Source organism: Apteryx rowi, unplaced genomic scaffold (genome assembly GCF_003343035.1).
Source record: "Apteryx rowi isolate R43461 unplaced genomic scaffold, aptRow1 scaffold_66, whole genome shotgun sequence".
Classification (NCBI taxonomy): domain Eukaryota; kingdom Metazoa; phylum Chordata; class Aves; order Apterygiformes; family Apterygidae; genus Apteryx; species Apteryx rowi.
The window spans coordinates 726,779-735,586 of record NW_020450938.1 but is presented as its reverse complement, the minus strand read 5'-3'; positions in this window follow the sequence as shown (position 1 = coordinate 735,586).

Genomic DNA, 8,808 nt, shown 5'->3' with positions numbered 1-8,808 from the left:
AACCCTAACCCTAACCCTAACCCTAACCCCAACCCTAACCCTAACCCTAACCCTAACCCTAACCCCCCAGAGATCTCATCTCAACATCTTAATTTATTTCTTTCATTTTCTCCATTAGTTATTAACATATCACCGTCAGCTGGCTCTTCCTCCATCCAGTGTAAACCTTCCTTAGTTTCTCTGTCCTTAAAAGGTCTGCTGTTGCCTACAGTTGTTTCTCCAACTGCCAATCACCTCTCATTTACTAAATACAAAGAATGTGCTGTTTGCAGGGTTTTTTTCCATTTCTCTTCCCCAATGTACCTTTTGCACTTCACTTTCATTGAAATCATCCCTTACAGTCCCTCTATCAGTCTGTTCCTAGCCACAACTGAGAATAAGCTTGCTGTCCTTATTTGCTTTCATCCATCAAGCTGCCTTCAACATAGCTGACAACGCTTTTCTTGCAGTCTGAATCTCCCTTGGTCACTATGATTCTTTTCAGTCCTAATTATCTTCCTGCTTCATAAATTGGTCTTTCAGAAGATCATTCTCATTCACCAATCAATTCCATATGGCAACTCACAGAAGTCTGTCCTTGCTTTTCTCTTTTACCCCCTTTCTTCACATCTTAACATAGGATAATGTCAAACTACTATTTTTCTAAGCATGACTCACAGTTAAGCCTCTACTCCAGACCTATCTTCTTTTTTTCTAAACTGAAATCATGACCTACTGCTCCGATAATCTGTTTATATATGATTCACTATTATTCCAAGTCCAGCAAGATTAGAACCAGGCTTTTAATTTCACCTTCACCGCAATTTTTGCTTACACCTTCTCCATCACTGGAGACAGCAACCTGTCACTGGAACAGATAATTTGGAGGTCATTTGCAACTTCAATCTCCCTCTAAATCATCACATCTAGGTTATGTCAGTCCTACAAATTCTTTCTGCTTAAGATATCTAGGATATGGCCTTCTACAGTCATCTAAACAGCTAAAACTTTTATGTAAGTCTAGGTCTCATTACAACAGTATTTTTTCTTCTGAGCTTGCTTTCCTTCCTTCCTTTCATTTGAAACAAAAATCAGAAGTCCATCACTTTGACACTGCCACCATCTTCCCCTCTTTTTTTCCCTGCATCAGACAAAAGCTATTTGTTTTCACTTCCAAAATCTTTCACAGTCTATTGTGCCTCATTTGCTACAAAATATACACATGCACTGATTAGCCCAGGCAGTAAGCTTTCATCTCAAACAAGAAAGTTTTCACTTTCTACAAGATTGTCATACACACAGGTTATTTCATTATTCCTAGTTGAAACTTTTTTTTAAATTCCACAGCACTATGATACCTACAAAAGCCTTCTCATAACATTTAAGCCACTGATGTGCTTAGACCACTGCCCATGATCCTGGCTCTAGGTTGGTCCTGCTTTTCAGTATTCCTCATTATTTGAGTCAGTCCTGGCTTATTTCCTCTAGCCTAGTGTTTTCTTTATTTAATTAGTTGCCCTTTAAGCTTTTTTTTTTAAACAATCTTCTGTGGCTGAAGCTATGCTCCTATTTATTCTTGTTTTCCCCATCCTCTATACCTTCTTCAAACATCCTTCTCAGTGCCCCTCTTCAGCCCAAGAAATAGCACAAACTCACTACCCCCAGTGAGTTCCTCTCCTGAATGAGAAATATATGCAACCAGTTTCACCATTAAATCACTTGGCTCTATAAAACATACCTTGTCCCATAACCAACCTCTTTCATGATAACCTCTTACTAACACTTTCAAATAATCTGTCTTCTTTGGAAACATGCTACAGGGTAACAAAATAACTCTCTAGGCCTTAAAAAGCCAAGTGTTAACTTTTGTCTGTATATCTGTTTGTCTTTTTATTAAACTGTTGATTTACATCAAGGCTGTAAGATTTAGGTGGAAAGGACAGTATTTCTGCTCTACTGTTGCTGTTGCTGTGCATGTAGCACAGTGCAGTCCTAGTCCTGATCGCAGTAACAGAAATCTTAATCATTTTATATATTTCTTAGATACTTTACATTTTAAACTTCATAGTACCTTTATCCACAACATTCACAAACTACACAATGATGAGGAAAAGCATGTGGTAAAGGGTCTGCAGATGAATTCTGCATCATAAATCAGCAAAGATATTTCGGTTCACTTAGATAATGGGGAAAGCATGCTCTAGAAGGAGGTAATGCCTCAGCTTCTAATTTTCTGTGGATTGTGACAAAAGGGTAAAAAGAGTTCAGTGAATCTCACATGGCATCTGTGGCAGTTCTTCACCTTCAGAGACCACAGAAAAATGTAAAAACTCCTCCTCTGGGCATTTTCCTTGGGGGAAGATGATATTAGCATCATCTTTAACTTTGGAATGAATGTCTCCACTGATGCCATTTCCTCTACATTAAAAAAAAGGGAAAATTTGCAAAGTTTGTTTCTACATTAAGCTTCCAGTATCTTGCTTACATGGAAACATAACTCATCTCCTTTAGGCATCTTCGCAACAGAAGATCAGACTGCCCTTCTATTTAAGAGAGCAAGTACCATAAAGTATTCACTAGCACTTTACTAATAGATTTTGGCATTCACAGACAGAAATTAATCTAACTGATTCAAAACTACATTAATAGCTACAGTGGGGAAATCAAAAAGATGATATGATATTTGGATGATAAATAAAATCACTCCTGAAAAGATTATAGAGATAATTGTAATAATCTTTGAGGTTTACTGTGTATGGCAATATAAAGTAAGAAAAAACATAAATGTAAGGTATACCATCAATGTTCCAGAGAATTCTTACAGGTTATTAATAGAAAATGTCAATGTTGGATAAAGTTATTTCACAGCACAGCCAAAGAGTCCATGAAGATTTAAAGAGAGACAGCTCTGAAGAAATTCTTGTATGTTTATTGTAAACAGCATAAGGAGGACTCATAGAAGTGGAAGAAAATGACTGTGATTGAAAAATACATAGATACAGACAGCTATTATTCTTTAATGATCACAGTCCTTTAGATTGAAAAGATTTACTAGTTTCAAAACAATTGATCTATAGCTGTATTATTATTTGTTATATAACCTTTCAGTTAGAATTTTTTTAACGAAATTACATCAGCTATAATAATATGCATTGCATGTCTCCAATAAATACCCTAAAATGGGCATTCAACACAAATTGCTAATGTAAAACATAGATTAACTTTCTTTGGAACTTAGAATCTTTAGCTTTGGGCATGCTGAATGCCTGTCTGATGTGAAATTCCAATACTCACTACGTAGTTACCCACATATTGACCATAGAATCCCTCTACCGCACAAGATAATCTATAAGGAGGCAGGGTAAGCAATTTCTGAATTTTGTTTAACTACATGCTGTGGCAGGAAAGTTTCTCAATCAAGAAGACACACAATGGAGAATCATGAAATCATCACTTCTTTAAAAAATCATTATGCTCTTATTTTATTGCAACCTCTGTCAGAGGTTTAAGAAACGCCCTAATGCTGGTCCCCATGAAATACTTCTGGAATATATGTCTGGAATTCAGTCAAAATAGGTAATTTTGTCCTCTTTTTTCTTCTGATCCCTTTTTTTTTCTTTCTCTTGCTAGTCTTTCCTTACCTGCACTCAGTTCACTCTTACTGACATACTTCCCTTCCCGCTTCTCTCCAGTCCCACAGCGGTCATCACCCACACAGGTTCCAAAGGGCAGTTTCCTCAAGAACAAATACTACATAGAAGCCTAGATGTTCAATGTCATTTTGACAGTCTTACTGCACTTTCAAAGATTTTGACAAGCATGCAACTACTGACCTGTAATAATTTCTTAAGAACATGGTAATTCATCAGTTTTCCATTACTATAATTTATATATAGGAGGTCACTAAAAACAAACCAAAACAGATGGAAGCAACAGTTAGGTTTTGTTGCAAATAAGTTTGTGATTAATCTTCTCCTGCCACTTGATATAAGGCAAAGAACAAAGGTATAGATTGTCAATAACATCAGGCTAGCATTCTTCATTTTTCCTTGGCATCCATAGTTCATTAATATGAGACAAAGATACAAGAGTGGTTCTGCAGATACTTCATTTTGTGAAAAGCTTGTCATGGTGATTTCTCTTCAAAATTCAATAACAAACTGAAGAGATGCTCCTTGCATACTGATATCTTGACCTTTTGAGCAGTGCCAGAAGTACTTAAAATTTGAAACTTCAGTATCATATATAAAAGATTAATATTAAGCCAATTTTTAYATGGACAGTTGTGATCAGGAGCTGTATTGGTAACTAAGCTGATATATGTTTTCTTTTCAAATCACATTTGAAAGCATTTGCAATGATTTACAAAATTAAACTAAAAATAATGTATCATCAATGCTGAGTTTCCAAAGTGTTCAGTTCAATGCTATGAGCATATGTATTGTCCAGCAGAGCCATCAAACAATCAATGCCTATTTGAAACTACAATGGTTACAGGAAGCAGCTCAGCTAAAGTCCCATGGAAATCGTAAAGTGCTGCCAAGATTTCTGCAAGATTGAATTATCCCTGGCCTTTCCTCCTCAGCATGGTATCAGATCATATGCAGGATCTAGCTGTGAAAAAACATTTATTCAGCTGTATTGACAGGAAAGGATTGCTGTCTAAATTAGCTGCTCATCAAGAAATGTTGAAATAAAAGTAAAAGCAGAAATAGATCATTAATTTGCTGACATTTTCTGCAGTCCCTTAAAGATTTCTCTGCTGTTACCCATCAGAGAAAAAGGCTTTGATCTTGGCCAAAGAATTAACTGACAGTTTTAAAATACTAGTATTTCTTAAAAAGCATGAATGAATAAACCTCTTCAATAACAACTGCATTATAGCATTACAAACCTGTAGGCTGTAGTGTCAGACACAAATAGTTAAAGGTATAGGAAACAACTACTGTCCTAATTGTCCTGTTTGAATCTAATTAGCCTGATTTTACCATAGATCAGCACACTAGTTTCAGGAGCTGGGATGGAACTGCACCATTAATAAGCCATATAATAGCTTTGTTTCCCCATACTAGTAATATGCCTCATGTACAGAATTCAGGTTTGCAAGACTGCATCCCCACTTTCACCATCTTCAGTCAGAGACGCGTATTTTTGCTGAACAGAAACATCAAAATGACATGTAAGCACTCTGAACATGCTTGAACACCTGTAGGATTTGGTAATATTAATTAAACCTGAAGCTTTCTTCTGAATAAGATGATAAGTACTAGATTTTCAAATGACCTCTATAATTATGTGTGCATACAGAAAATCTTATTCATGCACCAAACAACAGTGATGTGAATTCAAAAATTAAAAGGGATTGCTTACTTTTTTATAAAGACTTATGTAAAGAAGAATAATCATGCCATCAAAGAAATCAGCCATCTGCTGTGAGACAACAGTTGGCTTAAGTCTCACATTAGGAATTTCTGGATCAAATGAAACCAAGAGCCAAATTTCTAGATTCTTCATCAGGCAAGCTTGAAGTAACTTCACAACCACATGGTACAACTTTGTCCTGTACTTGCAAAATAAATATTGGGATGGTTGCAAATTTGGTCTTGGAAGAAGGACCAATTTTTTTTTTTTTGTAACCTAACATACACTAGGTACAAAATTGTAAAAACAAAACAAAACAAAATACCATGTTTCTAATTCACAGCAAAAAGAAAGACTTTACTAGTCTATTTCTATTTCTATACTATCAGAAAAGTAGAAAATTAGAATAAACTGTGACAAGTTACAGTTTTCAATAGCTAAATATCAGACTGGCCTTCATGTTTGCATGACTGATAAGAAAGTTACCAACAGCTCATTCCTAGCTGACCATACAGCTACTTTGTGCACCCGAATTACCTAATATTAATTCAGAAAGTGTAGCCTTTTCTTTATTTTTGATGATCCTTTTTTTCCACATAGCTAAGTAGCAAATGCAGACTTATGTCAATTTTCATGTACATATGCATCATGGTGCAGTAAAAAGTAAAGATTTGTCATAGACCAATGAAAGTCCTGGCTATATTTCTGCTATGATTTTAGCTTCTATTCTTTGCTGCTGAAGTTTTCATATTTTTCAAGACAGACAAAAAAAAGCACACAAAAAGAGCAAAGAGATCTTTTGGTTTCTTTTCTACTTAAAAATATCTAACAGTTTTTCTTAAGACCTGAGAAGAAAAACATGTGTTAATAATTTGTCCAAAAGGCAGAAGTCTCAGAAATTAATAAACGATGGACATTTTAAAGTTCACAAAAACTGTAGCATGATTCAACTAATAGCTTTCTATAACAACATAATTTCTGTTCTTTATTCATTTTGGTTCACTTAACTTAATTTTTTTTGTTATTGTAGGGTTGGCATTTTATAAAAAGACAGACATGAGACTACATTTAATGCAGAATAAATGTATATTACCCAGTTGACTGGAAAAGGGAAAAAAATGGCTGCTAGTCTACTGCTTTGTCATGGCTAAATTTCACACAGTTTACCATCTCCAATATAAATATGTTAATGTAAACCACTAAGAATGGATAAATATACTGACATGTGAGGAAAACATGGAAGGCATTGAAACCATTGGCAGCACCACTTATATTTTACACAAATGGAGGTGTACTATGAATGGAGGTAGTGTCATTCTTAAGCAACCATCAACAAAAAGAAACTCTGCTCTAATAGTAAGGTAATCAAAGTGTTTCACTCCCCTACTAAGAAAACATAACTCAAATCACAGTCTCCCTACAGCAGTTTGGCACAGAAATTCCCTTCAACCTCAAGGTCTGGAAAAATGCTGTGGTTTGGCAACAGAGCAGGACAAGGGTGCAACTGTATACAGTACTACGAAGCAAAACTGTATCTTTTTTTTTTCCAGAAGAATGTGAATATACTATTTAACACAAAGAATTTATCTATTCTTAAAGATATTACAAGTAGTGCAATCAGATATTCTGATCTTTCAGTGTTTCACCACAATCCAGAAACTATACTTGCCTCTGAAGTTATAAATTTATAGTTGTAAACTCTGATTTCCTACACCGAAATAACATAAAACACCAGTTAACCAAAGTATGCCCTAAAATGAGTCTGTGACCTAGGAGACCATTTCATATGGAGACATTAAGTATATATAATCCTCCCTTTCTGTAATGTCTGTTTCCTTCCCAGTGGACTGGCTGTCACAAGGTTAGCCATGCTAAGCAGAAATAAACTGAGAATATATCTATAAACAGAGAGTACTACCCCCATTCTAGCCACAGTCTCTTCCTGAAACTGTCCCTCCCAGGAAGCTCTTGGACCACCCCTGCTACATGCTATTTAAGAGCTATTTGTTATTGATGGACCTTCTCGGACTGCCAACTTACTATGGCCACCCATTGTGGGTTTGCATGAGGAATGCAACTCAGGCCATTCAGCACAAACAGTAAGAGCCTCCATGATTTGAGCTAAAGGACTGAAAACTCAAACACTGAATAAATGGTCTCAGTGGTTTAAGAATAGGTCCCAATCCCATTTTCAGAAAGGATCTGTAAGCTCTCAGAAGCCAAAATCACTTGAGTGTTTCAATACTCTAGTATTTAGTTCCTAAGCCAACATCTGTGGCAGACTTCTTACACACTTAGTGTAAATGCTGGAAAAGTACAAAAACCTCTGTTGCACTCATGTGTTACATGTTCTTGCAATGTATTGACATTTTCATACTCCAGCATTACCGTTAATAAAGTGCCACTGTCATCCTGGAAACACCCCTGTGTCCCACGGACGCTATCCCATGACCCACTCCTTATCTACATTCTAAACCTTCATTTGCAGCAGATTATTGTCCTTTTCATCCATTTTTATAGACTCGGTCACTTTGATGTTTGCTTAGTTTTAACTTTTGCAGTGTTTATTTTGACTTTTAAACCATTCCAATTTTTAAAGTCTAGAAATCCATAACTTGGAAGGATGGGGGAAATAAAGGTAAAACACAATGCATCCCTTGTGGATAGGGTTTGGAAACTGTCCATTAAGGAATTGTAACTTAAGTTCTGCTCTTAAGAAGGCCTTCATTCTAGGTTTTGAGTTAAACTCCGATAGATGCTTTGATTTGTTATCCTTCTGAACTGTGAGGCCACATTTTGTGCCCATCAGGCACAAAAGAACAAACATTTAATAAATTCAATAATGTCAGGAAAAAAGTATACATAGATACATTGAAAAGCACTTTGCCATCTAATATATAACATTCTACTAAACTAAACTAAGTGATTTTCAACACTGCTTTTTGTACTCTACTCATTGGCACCACTTCTTTGGGATCACTGCACATTAAAACTCCAAAAATAACTCAGTGGAACAGGAAATGTTTACAGAAGTGGGAGCTTGAAAACTGTAACTGTTTTTCACTTTAGCAGTAAGGCACAATGACAGGCTGGCCAGCTGTAATGATGTCAGTTAAATGGATTCCAGACCTGATATCATATAGTTTGTTTACAAAATTATTTAATGAAACAAATAAAAATCTATTGCTTTTTTCATTTTCTAATGCAGTGCAATTGGCTAAAAAAACCTCTCCCTTTTTCAATACAAATCTTAATTATAATACATTTGTTTTCTTTAACTTACTCCTGGAGAACCAGAGACCAGCCTCTTTTCCTCCAGACTCCATCATGCTCTCTTTTGTTTGCATTTCCTTTTAGAAGAGGTCAGAAATTCTAGCTCTGCTTCAGCGAATTCTGTTAGCTCTCCTTGCATGCAAACAGGAGATAAGATGGCTCATTTCACTGTGTAGAACTCCCTTGCATTAGTCA